Genomic DNA, 16,730 nt, shown 5'->3' with positions numbered 1-16,730 from the left:
TGAACTATCGATCTTGCCTAGGGTTCCTTTTTATATACAGACCAATACCGACGTGACCGTACGGTAAGGTGAAATGATTGGGAAGTCGAACTCGCTTCTGGTACACGATTTGATAAACTTTTTCCAAAGGTCGACTGACGATGTGGTGAGTGGGTAAACGTACAATCTTGTTCGGTTGATAGGTGGTCACTTTAAAGTTTCCATCCTCTCCCGATTGCAAGGCTTCTTTCAATACCCCAAAGTTGACCACTCGACTGGTACGATAATTCAGAGTCAGTCCTTTCACTTTGCATGTCGTGTGCACTTCTCCTTGTTTGTCCCGGTATTCGTAGCCGTAATTTTTGGGACCGCCACTGACGAAACTTAGAATCTTGTCGTCGGGATGCTCGTCTGTCCAGGCTCCTAAACGGTCTCCTTCGATGTCAGGGTGCTGTTGAATCGGGTGATGGATGTAAATGCAACTGTCCGTGTCAAAGTACAGGACGCGTTCTTCTAACAGTTCTAAAGCTTCGTACAATTTTAAGCGAGCATGGGCTGTCACGTAAGCCGCAATGATGACATTTCCAAAAGGGTCGTCTTGTACAAAGTCCAGATCTTCTTCGTAATTGACCAAGATCAAATCCTCTCGAACGACGTCCACGTGTTTCATGTATTTGGTTTTGTCGTGAATCATCTGAAAGTAGCGGGAAGGTTCTGTCAAATATTCCGTCTTGGGTAAACACGGGCGTTGTGCCATTTTACCCCACAAGCAATTTAACATCACTTTGGCAAACGATCGCCTGCCTTCGTTTTTCTCGATGTGGTCTAAAGTGATGCCTTCTTGTTCGTAGTATTTCTCTTTGAATTGTATTTGGTCTTCGGGAGTGTGACACCAGGAAGGATAGCCGCTGGCTTCTTGCTTCAGTTTCAAAAAGGCATCCACGTAGTCTGCGAAAATGCCTTTCTGAGTGGGGTCACCCTTGTGGTATTGTTGTGTCTTGGGAAAGTGGCAAATTTCGTACACTTCTAACAGTTGGTATCCCATGTCCAAAGCTTTGAACAATTCTACGCTGACCCAGGTTCCCGTCAAGGCCCGTTCTTCCTGGCTGTGATGACAAGGCTGGTCTTGGTTGCACGTTTCGGCACAAGTACGGCACAAGGGAAACATCAGTTTGCCTTGACAATGGTGAGGTAAGACGGGATGGTATAGGTTCGTGGGAGGCAAAACTTTACACTTGATCAAGCCTTCGTATTGTCGAATGTTGACCAGGTCGATGTGTTCCGTCAACAATTGCGGGTGCCCTACAGGAAAGCGACAATATTTGCACACGTAGGGATACAGCGAACACACGTCCAAGTATTTGATTTCTTCTCCTTTCTCTTCGTCGGCTTGGTACAGCAAACAGGTGGCATTGGTCCTTCCTCCGTACAAACTATCCCTCGGGTTCAGCGAGTCCATCAGCTTGTAACTTTCCACGAGGCGTTTAAACTCGGGATCGGTTTTCATACGGTGATCGTACTCGTGTTCCCACATTTCCACCACTTGGTATCCTTGCTGTTCTAACTTTAGGCGTCGCTGACAAGTGTCCTGGTACAAGTCTTCCATGGTTCGTTGCAAAAACTGATTTTTAGTGCCACGGTCAGGGTAGCAGACGGGACATCCGTGAAATAAGCAACCGTTAAACTCGTACACGATCTTGGGGTTTTCTAAGTCCCAGCCATCGACCGAATACGTTCCGATGGTCTTTTCGCCCCCTCCGTTGCGGGCATGCTGAATCCACTTGTCTTCCTTGTCGCACAAGTAATGTAACCAACGTAGGGCTTTGACCGAGTATTGACGTTTGACAAAGTGGGTCGTTTGAGGGCTGATGACAGCCACGGTGTTTTCAGGCATGAATCGTTGTCGATACACTAGGGAACACGCTTTGGCAATGGTGCAAGCTTCTTTCAAAGGATCCACCCCTCCGTGTTCCATGAACAGTTCTCGAAATTTTCCACAGCAACGCCGTAAAATGTCCACGTCGGAACGACAATACTTTAGCATTTCTTCCTGAAAGTCGAAAGGGTCCGAGGCGTGAGCCTGGTACCAAGCGTAGAAAGCTTCTCGTTGTTCGGTACGCATGTTGTCGGGGTCGTAATAGTGAGCCTCAGGTAAATGGGGTAGAACGGCGTGTTGATTGGCTTCCGTATTGAAAAAGTGTGGAAAGTACCCTTTAGCCATTTCTGTCATTCCAAACGTTTTAGGCATTCGGCTCAAAGGCATGGCCAAATAGCTCATCGAATCTTTAAACTGCACTTGTCCCACTTGCATGAAAATGATTTTGGCTCCGTTCAAAGTGACTTTAGGACGTTCGGTGCCATGTTCCGTATAGTACCTCAAAAGAAACTGTCCATCGTATCCGGAGAAATTGTGAGCCATCACTGTGGCATGACGATGACAATCTCGGTAACGTTCGATGTCCTCTTGGCTCCATGTCTTGTCGACGGGGTCTAAGACCCATTGGGCAAAATCGGCTAACGTGTTCGGTCCTCGAAAGATTTTTTCACGCCCTCCAGGAATTTTGCTGCAGTGAGGGCAATGACTGAAGATAGGTTCTTGAATACACTTCTCGCACGCTCGATGAGCCACGCAGAAATTAGGGATGTGAATGCCAGTCTCTTGCATGCATTCGAAATCGAAAAAGATGAAATTGCCTTTCTTCTTGTGACCGTCCTCTTTCTCTGGTGGGGGTTGGTATTTTTGCACGTAACATTGGTGTTCCAAGTCCACGATGTGGTGACAAATGTGACATTTTTTCTTTCCTCGACATACGTGTGCCTTGGCATTGTTGGTAAGTATGCCTTGTCCACACGTAGAGCACAATCTCAGGAGTTGACAAGCACATTTCTTCTGTGAACCTCGTGTTTTAAAATGTTGTTGGTAACAGGTAGGGCTGACAAACGTGCGCAGACAAGTTGAACAAGGCACTGGTTCTTCGCTCAGACAGGGTGGAGAGGCCAAACATCCTGGGCATTTCGATCCACAATGCTTGTGTTGCTCTCGATTGTTATAACCATAATCACATTTCTCACAATAATAACCGTATCCTAGGAATCCAGTGATACTGGTAATGGTATCGAAATGGTCATCGTGATGATAAACGTGAATGTATTTTCCGTCCTTAAAATCTTGCCCTCGAAACAACAAAGACCCGCGCACTTCTTGAGGGTGCACTTTCAAGGTGTATCGTGGAGCTAGGGCATCTTGCAATTTTTGCATCTCAGGTATGCCACAGGGTGTGTCTTTGGACATGCCAGCTTGTCGTAACAGGAGTTCTGCTTCACTTCGTTGTTTGGCTCGATCGGATCGTTGAATAGTTTTCCAGGTTCTTTTCCATTCTACCGTGTCGTTCTTGTTGACATAGGTTCGTCCCACCACGATGGCACGGGCTAAACACATCTGGTCATGAGGATTGTGAATTTGGACAAGGCTACGCTTAATGCTGCGAAGGTCATTCACCAATAACATCTTTTTGCGTCCGGTTCCTTGAGGAGGAGAGACGTGGGTCATGTCCAATGTGGCTTTTCCATCGGTGATGTCAAACTGGTCATTAGATTGTTGCACGTGTTGAATCTTGTCCATGACTTTGGAAGCGGTCAATTCTGCAGGGGTGCTAAACTCGATCCAAACAGGGGATTTCAAACCGTCGTGTTGTATGGAAAGTCTCAAGCGATCGTCTTCTTTGGGTTGACATTGTCGCTTGAGTGCAGTGAGCAGAGAATCCCACACTCCGGTGATGAACCCTTCTGCTTTCTCTAACGGTACTTCGGACTTGAAATCTTTAAACTTCACCGTGTATTTGTAAGCCGTGGTTCTAAATTTTCTAGAGGAGCGCTTTTCCGTCTCTCGAATGGAATAGTATTTTTCAGGGTTGACTAAGGGTGGTGAACTTGGTTTAGAGGGTTCTGATTCTGGTTCACTCATGTCCTCTTCAAAATCACTGGCATGAATTTGTGCCAAGATTTCAGCCCTGGTACGAGGCGATAGATCACGTTTCTGCCTCTTACTTTCTTTTTCTTCTTTCTTCTCGAATGAATGGGATCGTTTCATCTTGAAAGCAAAAAGTCAAATGACTCAAGTTGAAACACCATGAGCTACTTTATAGTCATAGCAGACCAGCGTATATAAAAGGGTGTGTGTCTTGTCCTTTCACTATTCATTTCACTCTCAAGCCGAGCACAACGATGGAAGAGACTAACCAGATGGAACGTTTCGTCAGAGCTTTGCGAGGGGTCATTAGAAAATTCTCTTCAGACCAGCCTACGGACTACTCTCCTTCCTTTCGAGATAAAAGTCAAGATACTTGCTATATCTGTCAGAAGAAAGGGCATTGGTCTTCAGAGTGTCCAGACCGTCAAAAAACAGGAGCTAAAAAAGACAAAAGTCAAGATACCTGTTATTATTGTAAAGAAAAAGGACATTGGTCTCCAGATTGCCCAAAAAAGAAACAAGAGGAGTCAGAAGAAAAGAAGGATTCTTCAGAAGAAGAGAGGGATTCTTCAGAGGAAGAAAGCAGACAGGTGAAGAAAAAGAAACAGGAGAAGAAAAGAAGAAGGGAAGAAAGTGAGGAGGAAGAAGAGGAAAAGAGTGTGACAGTGAAGAAATTCAAAAAACAGAGAGACTAAACAAGGAGAAAGAAGAAGTAAATGAACTTTTTATTAAAGTGTTGTGTTGTGAATTGTGAATTGGATTGTAAAAAATGGAGAAAAGAATAAATGAATGATATAAGGTAAGAGTCTTTGAGTTATGATTTTAAAATAAGAAGCTACACTCACGCACTCATACACAGACACGTACTATAAGGGTAAAATGGGTGGGTTATTTTTTTTTGAGTTATTGGCAAATTGAAATTGTATTTCTTTTCGAGATATGTGGGTGGCCCTGAAAAGGGCCTTTTTTACGATGTAGGGGTGAGTTTAAGCAATCAACTTTAACTGTCTTATGCCTTTGCCACGGCCAAGGCCTACTTCTGGACTGCGTAATGTTGATGATGATGATAATGATTGGGTTGAAATCACTAAGGGTGGTACGGTAGGCTTAGTCACAGGGTTGACGTGTTTAGCTCGGGAAGGTCGTATTCTCTTCGGTCGTGATAAAGAAGTCTGATACATTTGTTTCAGACTTCTTAACTCCGCTAAAATATCCAACAGTACCGTGACCGTTTGATTTTCACCCTCTTGTTTCTTTGCTGCTACTTCTTCTTGCTGTTGTTTTTTTCTTACCTCTTCTTCTTGTTGCTGTTGCTGTAAGAGAAAAGCCTGTTCCGCTTCCTTTTGTCGTTGCATAAATTTCTCCAATTCTTCTTTCTGTCTCTGTCTAAAATTCTCCACTTGCGGTAATGAAGAAGGTAACGAAGGTTCCGGAACAAATTCTTGCGAGGAGAGAAAATCGACAAAATCCCAATTCACCTCTTCTGAAAGTAAGTCCGGGTTCCCTTGGGCGGTCTCCGCTGCTGGTGCACCCCATTGGATCGTTTTCTGAGTTTCCGTCATGTTGAATCACTGTCGCATAGATTGACTGCACACAAGCGCTAACAGATCTATATTGACTACGTGACGTCACAGACTGCTCTCTTCGGATTGGATGCGGGCTGACTGAATTCTGTAACGCGTGTTCGGATTGGTGAATGAACTCAATCCGTTTCAATCCTACCTGTCCCTATAAATAAGCGCAGTTCAGTGCATTGATTCACCTATTGTAGGAGCCTCAACATGTGGACCGACGTTGAATCTTCAACCCTTGTGTCAACAATGATGTTCAGGACGGACATACTCATGTATGTCCGATCCAAGTGGACCGTTGTCCACAGGACCAGCAGCAGCCTGTGGATAAGAAGAGTCTATATAGAGAGACAAGGTTGCCTCAAGAGGACTCTGATGTATGGCCCTGCTGTAAGACGAAGTTTGAGGACAAGAAGATGTCGCAAATGCCCTTTATGTTAAGGGCATATTAACATAAACCAAAGGCCCTTTTCAGGGCCAGCCATATTTCTCGAAAAGAGATAGTCTTTGAATTGCCTACCCCTTTTTTAAAAAATTTTTTTAAAATTTAAAAAAAAAATCCCATGTTAATTTCCTTTGTCGCTATATGTTCCCACGATTTTTCTCCATGTTCAAATCCCCTTGTCGCTCAACAGTCCCACGATTTTTCTCCATGTTAAATTTCCCTTGTCGCTATATGTTCCCACGATTTTTCTCCATGTTAAATTTCCCTTGTCGCTATATGTTCCCACGATTTTTGTCCATGTTAAATTTCCATTGTCGCTATATGTTCCCAAGGGGTCCTGTAATGCTAATTCCCATTGTCGCTATCCTATCCCACATAACTACTGACAATTCAAAATATTTAGGCCAAACACAAGATACATAATAGTACACTGCAGCACTCGCAGTCAAATGGCCAAATTCCTAGAAATTGAAATTATTAACAACATTAGGGTTAACGTCGAAAGACACAAACAAATAGGGACAAAGAACATAATAACCAAAACACACAATAGCAACCAGACCCTCATGGCAATAAACAATAACACACGAACAAATGACTTAGCCACATACTCCCGCACGAACACCCCCACATTTAAAGCAGTTCTAAAACTCACAGGACAAAATAAAGGGATAAACAATGAAACCCTCACTGCCAAACTCAAAGACAGTGGTACCCCCATAAATAGGGCGTATAAACTCAAAAATCATTTAGGACAGGAAACCAATACAGCGATACTAGAATCAAATTCTCCACTCTCAACCATGATAAGACTAGATCACTCTGGGGCACGCCACCGCCTTGAGACATACATAAACAAACCCAGGTTCTGCAGCAACTGCCAACACTGGGGACATTTCTCTAACAGATGTAGATATACCCAACTATGCTACAAATGCGGGGGAAACCACAAAGATGTATGTTGTAGAACCACACCCAAATGTACCAACTGCAGGGGCCCCCACCTACCTAAATCCCACGAATGCCCCAACACTATCAAGGAATATCAAACCATAGATATCATGAACAACAAGCAAATCCCGTATCATGCGGCGAAAAAACTAACCCCCAGTAATAAAAATTACCACATCATGACCCCAAACAAACCAGCAACTGAAGCAACCACAGCCCAAACACCCAACCTACCAAGGTCAAACAAGGTCAAACAAGATCAAATAAGATTAAATAAACAAGATACATTCTTAATCAAATCCCACAAAGACTCACAACTCCACCCCGAAGAATCAGATAACACTAACACCAAAAACAAATCACTGTCAAACCCGACAATAGAAAAGTTACTCACAGAGATCAAAGCCGAACTTATCAACAACCACCACTACATCGTGGATAAAATAACACAGATAATAAGCATAATAAGCAAAATCGAATCAAATTTGAAGTTAACATAATAACCCTCAACACAAAACAATCAATAAATGACCACCCCAATAATGGATTATACAACAAACCGGAACATTATAATATGGCAATGGAATGCTAGAGGCTTAATAAGTAATATCAGTGAACTCAAAGCCAAATTACAAAGCTTAGAACACAAACCAGATATTATATGCATTCAAGAAACAAAAATAACAAGTAGAACCAAACAAATACCCAAACTCCTAGGATATGCCCCAGGTCACTTCAAAAATCGAACCACGGGACAAGGAGGTGGGGGTTTAGCCATCTATATAGCAGATAACATCCCGAATGTAACAACAATAACCATAACACCAACCCCAGGTAGCAACGAAGCATTCGAAATTCAGTCCCTCATAATTCATACAGGCAAGGGTCAAATACAAATATTCAATATTTATGACCCAGGGGGAACATCAGGCACAGCTAACTTAATTACTTACAAACAAATAAATGATCACAAACGAGTAAATCAGATCGTCATCTGTGGAGATTTCAATGCCCATAACGAGCTATGGGGGGAGGGGCGGTGTGACGGACACAAGAGGCAAATTGATTGAAGAATGGACCGCAGAATCTAACTTAGCCATTTTAAATGACGGTACAAAAACACGCCTTAACCCAGAAAACGGTCTCATGTCCGCCATCGACCTCACCATTTGCTCGCCATCAATAACCCAGGTGGCGGACTGGAGAGTGGATCAAACTGACCCCTTGGGCAGTGACCACTTTCCAGTAATAGTCACCCTGCATATGACGGTCCAATACAACTCGCTAAAAAGAACCCCTAGATGGATATATTCAAAAGCAGATTGGACCTCATTTAATGAAACACTAAGCAAAATAGACACCAAAAACATAGAAAATGATAATATTAATAAATATTACGAAGACCTGATTGATACCATACTAAAGGCAGCCACCACTAACATACCCAAAACTAGTGGTAACCCACATAAACAAGGAGTCCCATGGTGGAATGATGAATGCAAACAAGCCATCACTGATAAGAAAAAAGCCCTCAATAAATTCAAACGCACTAAAAACTCTATTGATTTCACTATATATAAACAAAAGGAGAAAAACCTTAAAAACATAATTAAACAGGCAAAGGAATCAACTTGGCATAATTACTGCACGAATATCAATATCACAACTAGTACCAAACAAGTCTGGGATAAGATTAGATCAATTAGAGGAAAGACAACTAACACCACTCCAAAAATAGCTGGAGCCATTACTAATAAAGAAAAGGCTGACCGACTAGCTCAGCATTTCTCAGATATGAGTAGCAACACCAACCACACCCCAGCATTTCAATTACATAGGGACAAAGTAGAAAGAACCCATAGTAATCTCTTTAAAGACCTCGGTCCCAAAGTCTCGAACCTAAATAAAGACATTACAAATTACGAATGGGACCTAGCATTGAAAACCAAAAACGAAACTAGCCCAGGGGAAGATCAAATAGGATACACAATATACAAAAATATCCCAAATAACATTAAACAAACAATTATTAAATTACTAAACCAAATATGGACCTCAGGCAAACTACCCGATAAATGGAAACACGCAATAGTAATTCCAATACCCAAGCAAGGAAAAGACCCTAACGATATTAGCTCCTACAGACCCATTTCCCTAACAAACAACATTTGTAAGATCATGGAAACCATAGTCACCAACCGACTCAAACACCACCTAGAGAGCAATAATTTAATCTCCGATAATCAATGCGGATTTAGAAACAAAAGATCCACCACGGATCAACTAATACGATTAGAAACCGCAATTAAATTGGCGTTCAACTCCAAACGCAAAGCTGATAGGAATTTAATTGCAGTATTTATTGACCTCGAAAAGGCATTCGACCTTGTATGGACCAAAGGCTTATTAGCCAAACTCAACCACTACGCCATCACAGGTCGAATGTTTAAATTCATTGAAAACTTCCTCGCTGACCGTAAAATATCAACCAGAGTCGGTGACACCTACTCTGAACCACACACACTTGAAAACGGTACACCACAAGGGAGCGTACTCAGCCCAACCCTTTTCAACATCATGATTAATGACTTGGACACCAACTTAACATCAAAACTAATTGAACTCTCACAATTTGCTGATGATAGTGGATTATGGAGAGCAGGAAACCCCTCCAACCACAAAGTAATCAGCGATATTCAAACAAGTTTAAACAAAATAGGGAAATGGGCTGATAAATGGGGTTTCAAATTATCCCATGAAAAAACCATAGCAGTATTATTCACCACCAAACGTAAATTACAAAATCAGTTTCCCAAACTCACCATCCAAAATCAAGAAATTAAATTCGTAAATGTAGCACGATTTTTAGGAATGCATTATGACTCCAAGCTAAACTGGGGACACCACATAAACGAACTAGTCAAAAGGTGCAATAAAGACCTTAACCTCCTTACAACCCTTAAAGGAACCACCTGGGGATCCAATCAAGAAACCTTACTAGCATTATATAAATCGTTAATTAGATCTAAACTAGATTACGGATGCCAAATTTACAACTCGGTACCGCAAAATAACCTCAAAAAACTAGATAGCATACAAAGAAAGGCCCTAATTATTTGCACTGGTGCACTACCATCCACATCACTAGTGGAACTTCAAATCTTAACTGGAGAACTGCCGCTCCACCTTAGAAGACAAGAACTCACCCTCAGATATGCAGCCAGGCTAACAACACACCCCGACACACACCCCACCCGGCTAGCTATAAATAAATGCAACATACCTTTTAGAACTAAATTATCACAAAACATACCAGCAGGAAAATTAGTCCATCAATTAGTTGAACAACTTCCTATAGACAAACTCCAAGCAGAAATTGCAAATCACTATGACAAAGAACCATGGATAAATATCAACCCCACAGTACACCCTCATTACGAAATATGGCAATAAAAACGAACAGGAACTCCAACTAAACACAATCTGTACAGAAGAAATCAACTCAAAATATTGCAACTACATTAAGATTTACACTGATGGATCCAAAATTACAGAACCACCCAGAACAGCAGCAGCTTACGTAATCCCCGAACTTAACATTAAAGTAGGACGAAGACTACCTAACCTCTGCTCTATATACACAGCTGAATTCTGGGCCATACTTGAAACACTCAAATGGATCAAAGAGAACAAAATACCCCAAGCGGTAATAATAAGTGACTCGCTAAGCGTCATAAACTCAATACTTAATAACAACACCAAATCAAGAGAAAACTATCTTAGGCAAACCAATTTATTGTTAAAAATACTGAACAATAATAACTTACAAGTAGAATTTATGTGGATACCATCCCATATTAACATACCAGGTAACGATATGGCAGATATAACAGCTAAACAAAAACTAAACGAAACCACTCACATCAACCTAGATTATAGCATATGCGAACTCAATAGCATCTCTAAAACCCTCATTGATAATAAATGGCAGGAATTATGGAACACAAGCACTCAAGGCAGGAAACTAAAAACCATCATTAAAGAAGTATGTAGAAATAGGAAACCACCCAAAACAAAAGGCAGTGAACAAAAATTCATAAATAGAATACTCACGGGCAAAACCAAGCTGGCTAACAGCTTCGGACAGTACATAGGACCACAACCACATAACCCTAACTGCTACCACTGCAGGGTCCCAGAAGACATAGAGCATATTTTTAACAACTGCCATACACTTGAAAAAGAAAGGGCTAAGTTTAAAGTTAAACAGCATAAAATTGGATCCCCTACAACATACCCAGAATTCTTGATGAACACAAACCCCAATATTAATCTAACATTCACAAATATCATAAGTTTTATACACGAATCCAATCTACTCAAAAAAATCTAAGAAAGTAAATCAAAGACCAGTTAAAAATATAACAAATCACTGTTTGGGAATTATGACGGCCGGCTCGGTCTCGTGGGTTCACAGACAGACACAGCCGTTCATAGCCCGAATAATAAAAACCAGTTAAGGACGAATATTACAAAATCACTGTTTGGGAATTATGACGGCCTGCTAGGTCTCGTAGGTTCACAAACTGACACAGCCGTTCATACCCCGAATAATAAAAACCAATTAAGGCCACAAAAAATTAAAATAGGAAAATAGGAATTAATTAAAACAGGACTTCATAATAACATACAAACAACCATAAAACAAGTTTTCATTCCAAACCAATAAGATAGGGAATCAAAATAAATAAGGAATTCATGAATAAAAAAAAAAATACTCCTAACCGTCTCCTTGTCTCTTAAACAACATCTGGCTGAACTTTTAAATCAAGCTTCCACAGCTATTTCTACTAACATACTCAGCCAAATCCAGGCAATGTTGGCAGACGACACTGAAGAATTTGAAACTTCCACGCTGGCAGCGGCCCTGGAAGTATCATCATCCAGCGGCGATGAAGCTGATGAACCTGCACCACCTAAACAGAGTGGAAAAAAGGAAGGCTCTGTCTACCGGAATATCGGACTGGGAAAGGCAATTGATGATATCAAAAAAGCGGGCCACTTCGTCAATGCCACAAGACCGGGTGTCCTAATGTGACGTCATCGCTGCCGACCAATCGTGGCGGGAGTCACATACTGCTTGGTTTGACACCTGGGGCATTTCAATCCAACTAAGAAACACGAGTGTGTGGTGTGACTATTCCCACTCATGTCTATTAGCCTTTCAGTCAGGTTGTTAAGGACTAGTTAGTCCTACACCTGAGTGGCTAAATTAAAAAGTACTCTTTGAGTACATAAAAGCCTGGGGGATGAGGCTCCTTTTCCTTCCCCCAGGAGTAATTAAAAATCACGCAGTGCGTGAATAAAAAAGTGGTACATGTTCAAAAGAACGAAAACCACTATAATCCAACTAACTAACTAACTAAGTCTGGCTACCTATTGTCAAAGAGACAACAAAAAGAAGATGAGCAGGATTAGCAAATTGATTGAACTCCAGATGCATCTGGAATATGCCAGGCGGCTCCTGGATGAGCTGGCAATGGAGGCGATCGATGAGGAAGCCAGGATAAAGGTGGAGAAGAGGAAAAAGAAGAAAGAGAAGGAAAAAATTCTACCTCATCTCATGCTGAGGAAACTTTGTGAGGTAAAGCCTGTGGCGAATACGCTTCCACAGGTAGCACCAGCACCAGCACGACAGCCACAGCCACAAGAACCACAACCACAACCTGAGCAAGGAAGAGAACAACAGCATCCACGGCTCTGGCACTGACAGAGGGAAGTCTTCAGGGTCCCACAAACTGAAGCTTGGGATTCTGAAGCCAGTCATCCCCCCTCTGTGATCCCAGCCACAAGTATCAATTGGGATAACGATTGGAGGAGGAGATGTGTTTGTGGTGCCAGACCGGGGAGATGGCATCATTATCCAGGTGCATCTGAAGTTCAAGAAAAACAGCCCTTCTCAGAGCTACTCAGATCTCTAGAAAAGAGAATATTCAAGTTGCCAGTTTGTGTGAATGTGGAGTAGTGTGAATATAAACACTCACTCCTTTACTGATATTATTGTGATTGTGTGTTTGTATGAGCACACGTACGTTTGTGTGGATAGTAGATTATTGAAGTTTGGAAGCGCTCACGTACGTTTGTGTGGACAGTAGAGTGTGTGGTTGTTTAACTTTCCTTCTGTGTGGATGGTATATTTGGGTTTTTTTCTCTCCTCGTGTGTGAATATAATATTTTGGTTATGTTTTTTGCTTCTTCGCCTGTGTGGATAGTAAATTTGTGGTTGTTTGTGCTTCTTCGCGTGTGTGGATAGTATATTTGTGTTTTGTTTTGCTCCTTCCCATGTGTGGATAGTATATTTGTTTGTTTTTTTCTCCTTGTGTGTGGATAGTATATTTTGGTTATGTTTGTTGCTTCTTCCTGTGTGTGGATAGTAAATTTGTGTTTGTTTTGCTTCTTCACGTGTGTGGATAGTATATTTCGGTTATTGATAGTATAATAAGGTTAGTTTTTTTCTCCTTCACTTGTGTGGATAGTATAATTTGGGTTTGATTTTGCATCTTCGCGTGTGTGGATAGTAAAATTGTGTTTTGTTTTGCTCCTTCCCGTGTGTGAATAGTATATTTGAATTGTGTGGATAATATATACTAGTTTTTTCTTCTTCCCATGTCTGGATAGTAGATAATATGAGAAGTGAGTGTAAGGGATGTTTTCCTTCAAGCGTCCGTCATTCGCGCCGTTCAACATTGAATAACAAAAGAAGATGGTAGGAGCCTCTGATTTGTTTAATAATTTGAAGGATACTTGGTATTGGATGGTAGATGATGAGTATGTTGTCGAAAGACTTATAAGAGAATGGAAGTTCCCAGGCAGCCTGGACTTTGCTAACAACATGAAAGTAGCCAAGAGAACATAGAAGGGATGATAGAAGAGGAAGTAAAGAATTTGAGAGGTTTCATCCATCCTGAATATGTAAGAGTAGGAACGTTGAAGCAGGCTCTTGAAATTGTTATCAAAGTCAGGTGTTTTTTGGATGATATCTTCAATTTGACAGAGTGGTCATTTATTAAAAGGGGATGGGACAGACTAAAGAAAGCAGTAGAAATTATGAAAAAGGTCATGGAAGAAGAAGAAGAAGTAAAAAAAATAAAGATACGTGGGCTAAAGAGAGAAAGGACAAAGAAAACACAAAGAAGAAAGAGGCCTTTGAGAGACTAATTAACAACTGGATGAAAGCCAAGGAGAAATTCAGAGTCATAGGCCATCCTGACTGGATGCCAGAGGATGAAGAGAAGAAGAAGAAGAAAGGAATATTTTGGAAAAGTCAGGAGCTGGTGGAAGAAGCGGAGAAAATAGAAGAAGCAGAAGAACCCAAAGGCCCTTTTCAGGGCCACCCATATGCCTCGAAAAGAATTGGTTTCTTGCCTCAAAAAAAATTATTATGTATGTTATATGTGTTATTTAAATCTAAGTCCCATTCCTTTGCTCAGTACTGTGACGTCATCTCCCAGTGCTGAAACTGAAAAAGGAAAGATCAACAAGAAACCAATTAATTAGGGAGATGCATTCAGTATTATAATATGGAATGGCATCCACACACGACATTCATTATGTATAAGAATGTATCTTGAACGCTTTATATGCTAGGCATCGCAAGCAGTGGGTAAAATTTTCCCAAGCGATTATCAAAAGTCATGAAACAAAAGCTTTGGTGAAATAGAAAAGCGTTTCACCACATTTGATGTGGTTGGATATAAATGGAAAATGTCTTGTCGTATTCGAGTCAGTGCAGTACAGTGTGATTGGTCATTTTAACTCGTTTGGATGGACATCCTGTTGGAAGATATTTTGTTTAGGCTTGCAAGCGGATTTCGTGATCCCGGAAAGAACTAGCCTACAAATTCGCAAAGGGCTGATCTAAACTTTCATATTATCACAACATAAAAAATATAGTTTGTAGCTTGATTGACGTCTTAAAAATTTAATGCATAAATTTTAATACATTTTGATACATTTTAAATTTTAATTAACTGTGGATTCAAACAACACAACCATTTAAATAAAATTTCTGCATATATAAGAAGTTCAATGGCATTGTGACACAATCAATGCAGAACTGTCTGCCTTGGAAAAGGTGACCTCTGCTGCAGAACACTGTCAATCACATTTTCTCACGTTATGCTTTGGTATCTTTTGCTCAATGATGCTTTAAATGTGGTATCGGAATAAAGTCCTGTAATCAGCTTCGCTGATATGTGGATTTTTTTTCTTTCTTTTCATGAGTATTATCACGCATGCCAGCAAAGACTCACTAACACAAATATGGAATCGGTCATCAAGTAAAAACCCGACATCAAAAGCCATTGAAAAAGATACAGACATCAATTAAATAATTGCCAAAATTGAAGCTATCGCAGTTTCAGATCCTGGTAAAGTAAAAAATATTTAACAAATTTATTGACGGAATAAACAATTAGACAGTGACTTTCCCATACGAGGATGCCAACAGACAGTGACTTTCCCATATATACAGAATGCCATCAGACAGTGACTTTCTCATATATACTAGGATGCTGACTTTGAATTATCAAAGGCAATCCGTGCGGGAGTGTGGAATAAAGATTCCAAGCAGTCCTAGTAAATTCACCATGCAATGTTGGGATTTTCATCAGAGGCACCATGGCTGAATGTGAAGACGCTTCTTGAAACAGCAGCTCTACTGCTTATCAAGATCCCTATAAGGGCCAAGCAGGTCAATATCGCACAAGCGTTGTTGATGAGCAAAAGCGATGCCTTTTCACAGCTGTTATCGCCGCTGAGGTTGTCGAGTATGTACAAAAGATCTCAAGTACCTGAGCTCAAATTACAAAAACGTCATAGTAAATTCGAAGATTACCATGCAATTATTCCAGATAGTGATAAACCATGAAATGACGCTGTGAAACGTTTAGGAAAGATTAGTTCGGGAATTGTATCAACGTTGCAGCACATGGGCACCTGTGGGTTAACACTAAAATTGTTTTCTGTGTGCATTTGATTATGTCGTTTGACCATATTTCATCAGAAACAATGCATTAAAAATCGCAAACCTGTGGATTCATTGTGGTATCCGATTGATCTTAAATTGCAAAGACACCCCCCCCCACCCCCGTGATGAAATCAATAAAACTTTTAAAATATTCTTGCGACATTGGGAAAAATACAAGATGCAATATTGTCCGGATGGACTCTGGACAAAGGCATGGAAGTTCAGCGGTACACTTCCTGAAACATGCTGTTCCGTGGGTCAAATTATATCCCAATACCAAAGTATTTTCTGCTGCAGCCACTGAAAAACTTGATAAACGATGATAGAGGATGTCTTGCACGGGCACTTGCATCCGTGTTGCATTCCACGAGCTCTTACACAGATTAGTCGCAACAATACCAATAGTACATGTGTGAACTCAAATTGAATAAGAGAATTTATTGTAAGGCTGACTAAGAGGTTATTCACAAATTTTGAAGAATTCTAAACTAGTATCACTGTTAAAGTGTACGCTTGGCATGATGTATACTGAATGTATTGCTTTTGCTTAACTGTTGTCCATGATTGTAAATTGTAAACAGAATGTTTACAATTAGACTGGAAATTTCCAGTGGAATTTTGACCACCAAATATTATATCATCAATGCCACAATACTGTCAACGTTATCTGCAGTTCTTCACCATCCAACAGTTGCTTGATGATCATGACTTTTACTGTGATGCAATCGATGAAAATATGTAGTATAAATTTCCAGGTCAAGTGAAAATGTGTATAAATCGGGACTT

This window comes from Sinohyriopsis cumingii, unplaced genomic scaffold (assembly GCF_028554795.1).
Source record: "Sinohyriopsis cumingii isolate HCF-2022 unplaced genomic scaffold, ASM2855479v2 utg000810l, whole genome shotgun sequence".
Taxonomy (NCBI): Eukaryota; Metazoa; Mollusca; class Bivalvia; order Unionida; family Unionidae; genus Sinohyriopsis; species Sinohyriopsis cumingii.
This window is presented reverse-complemented; position numbering follows the sequence as displayed.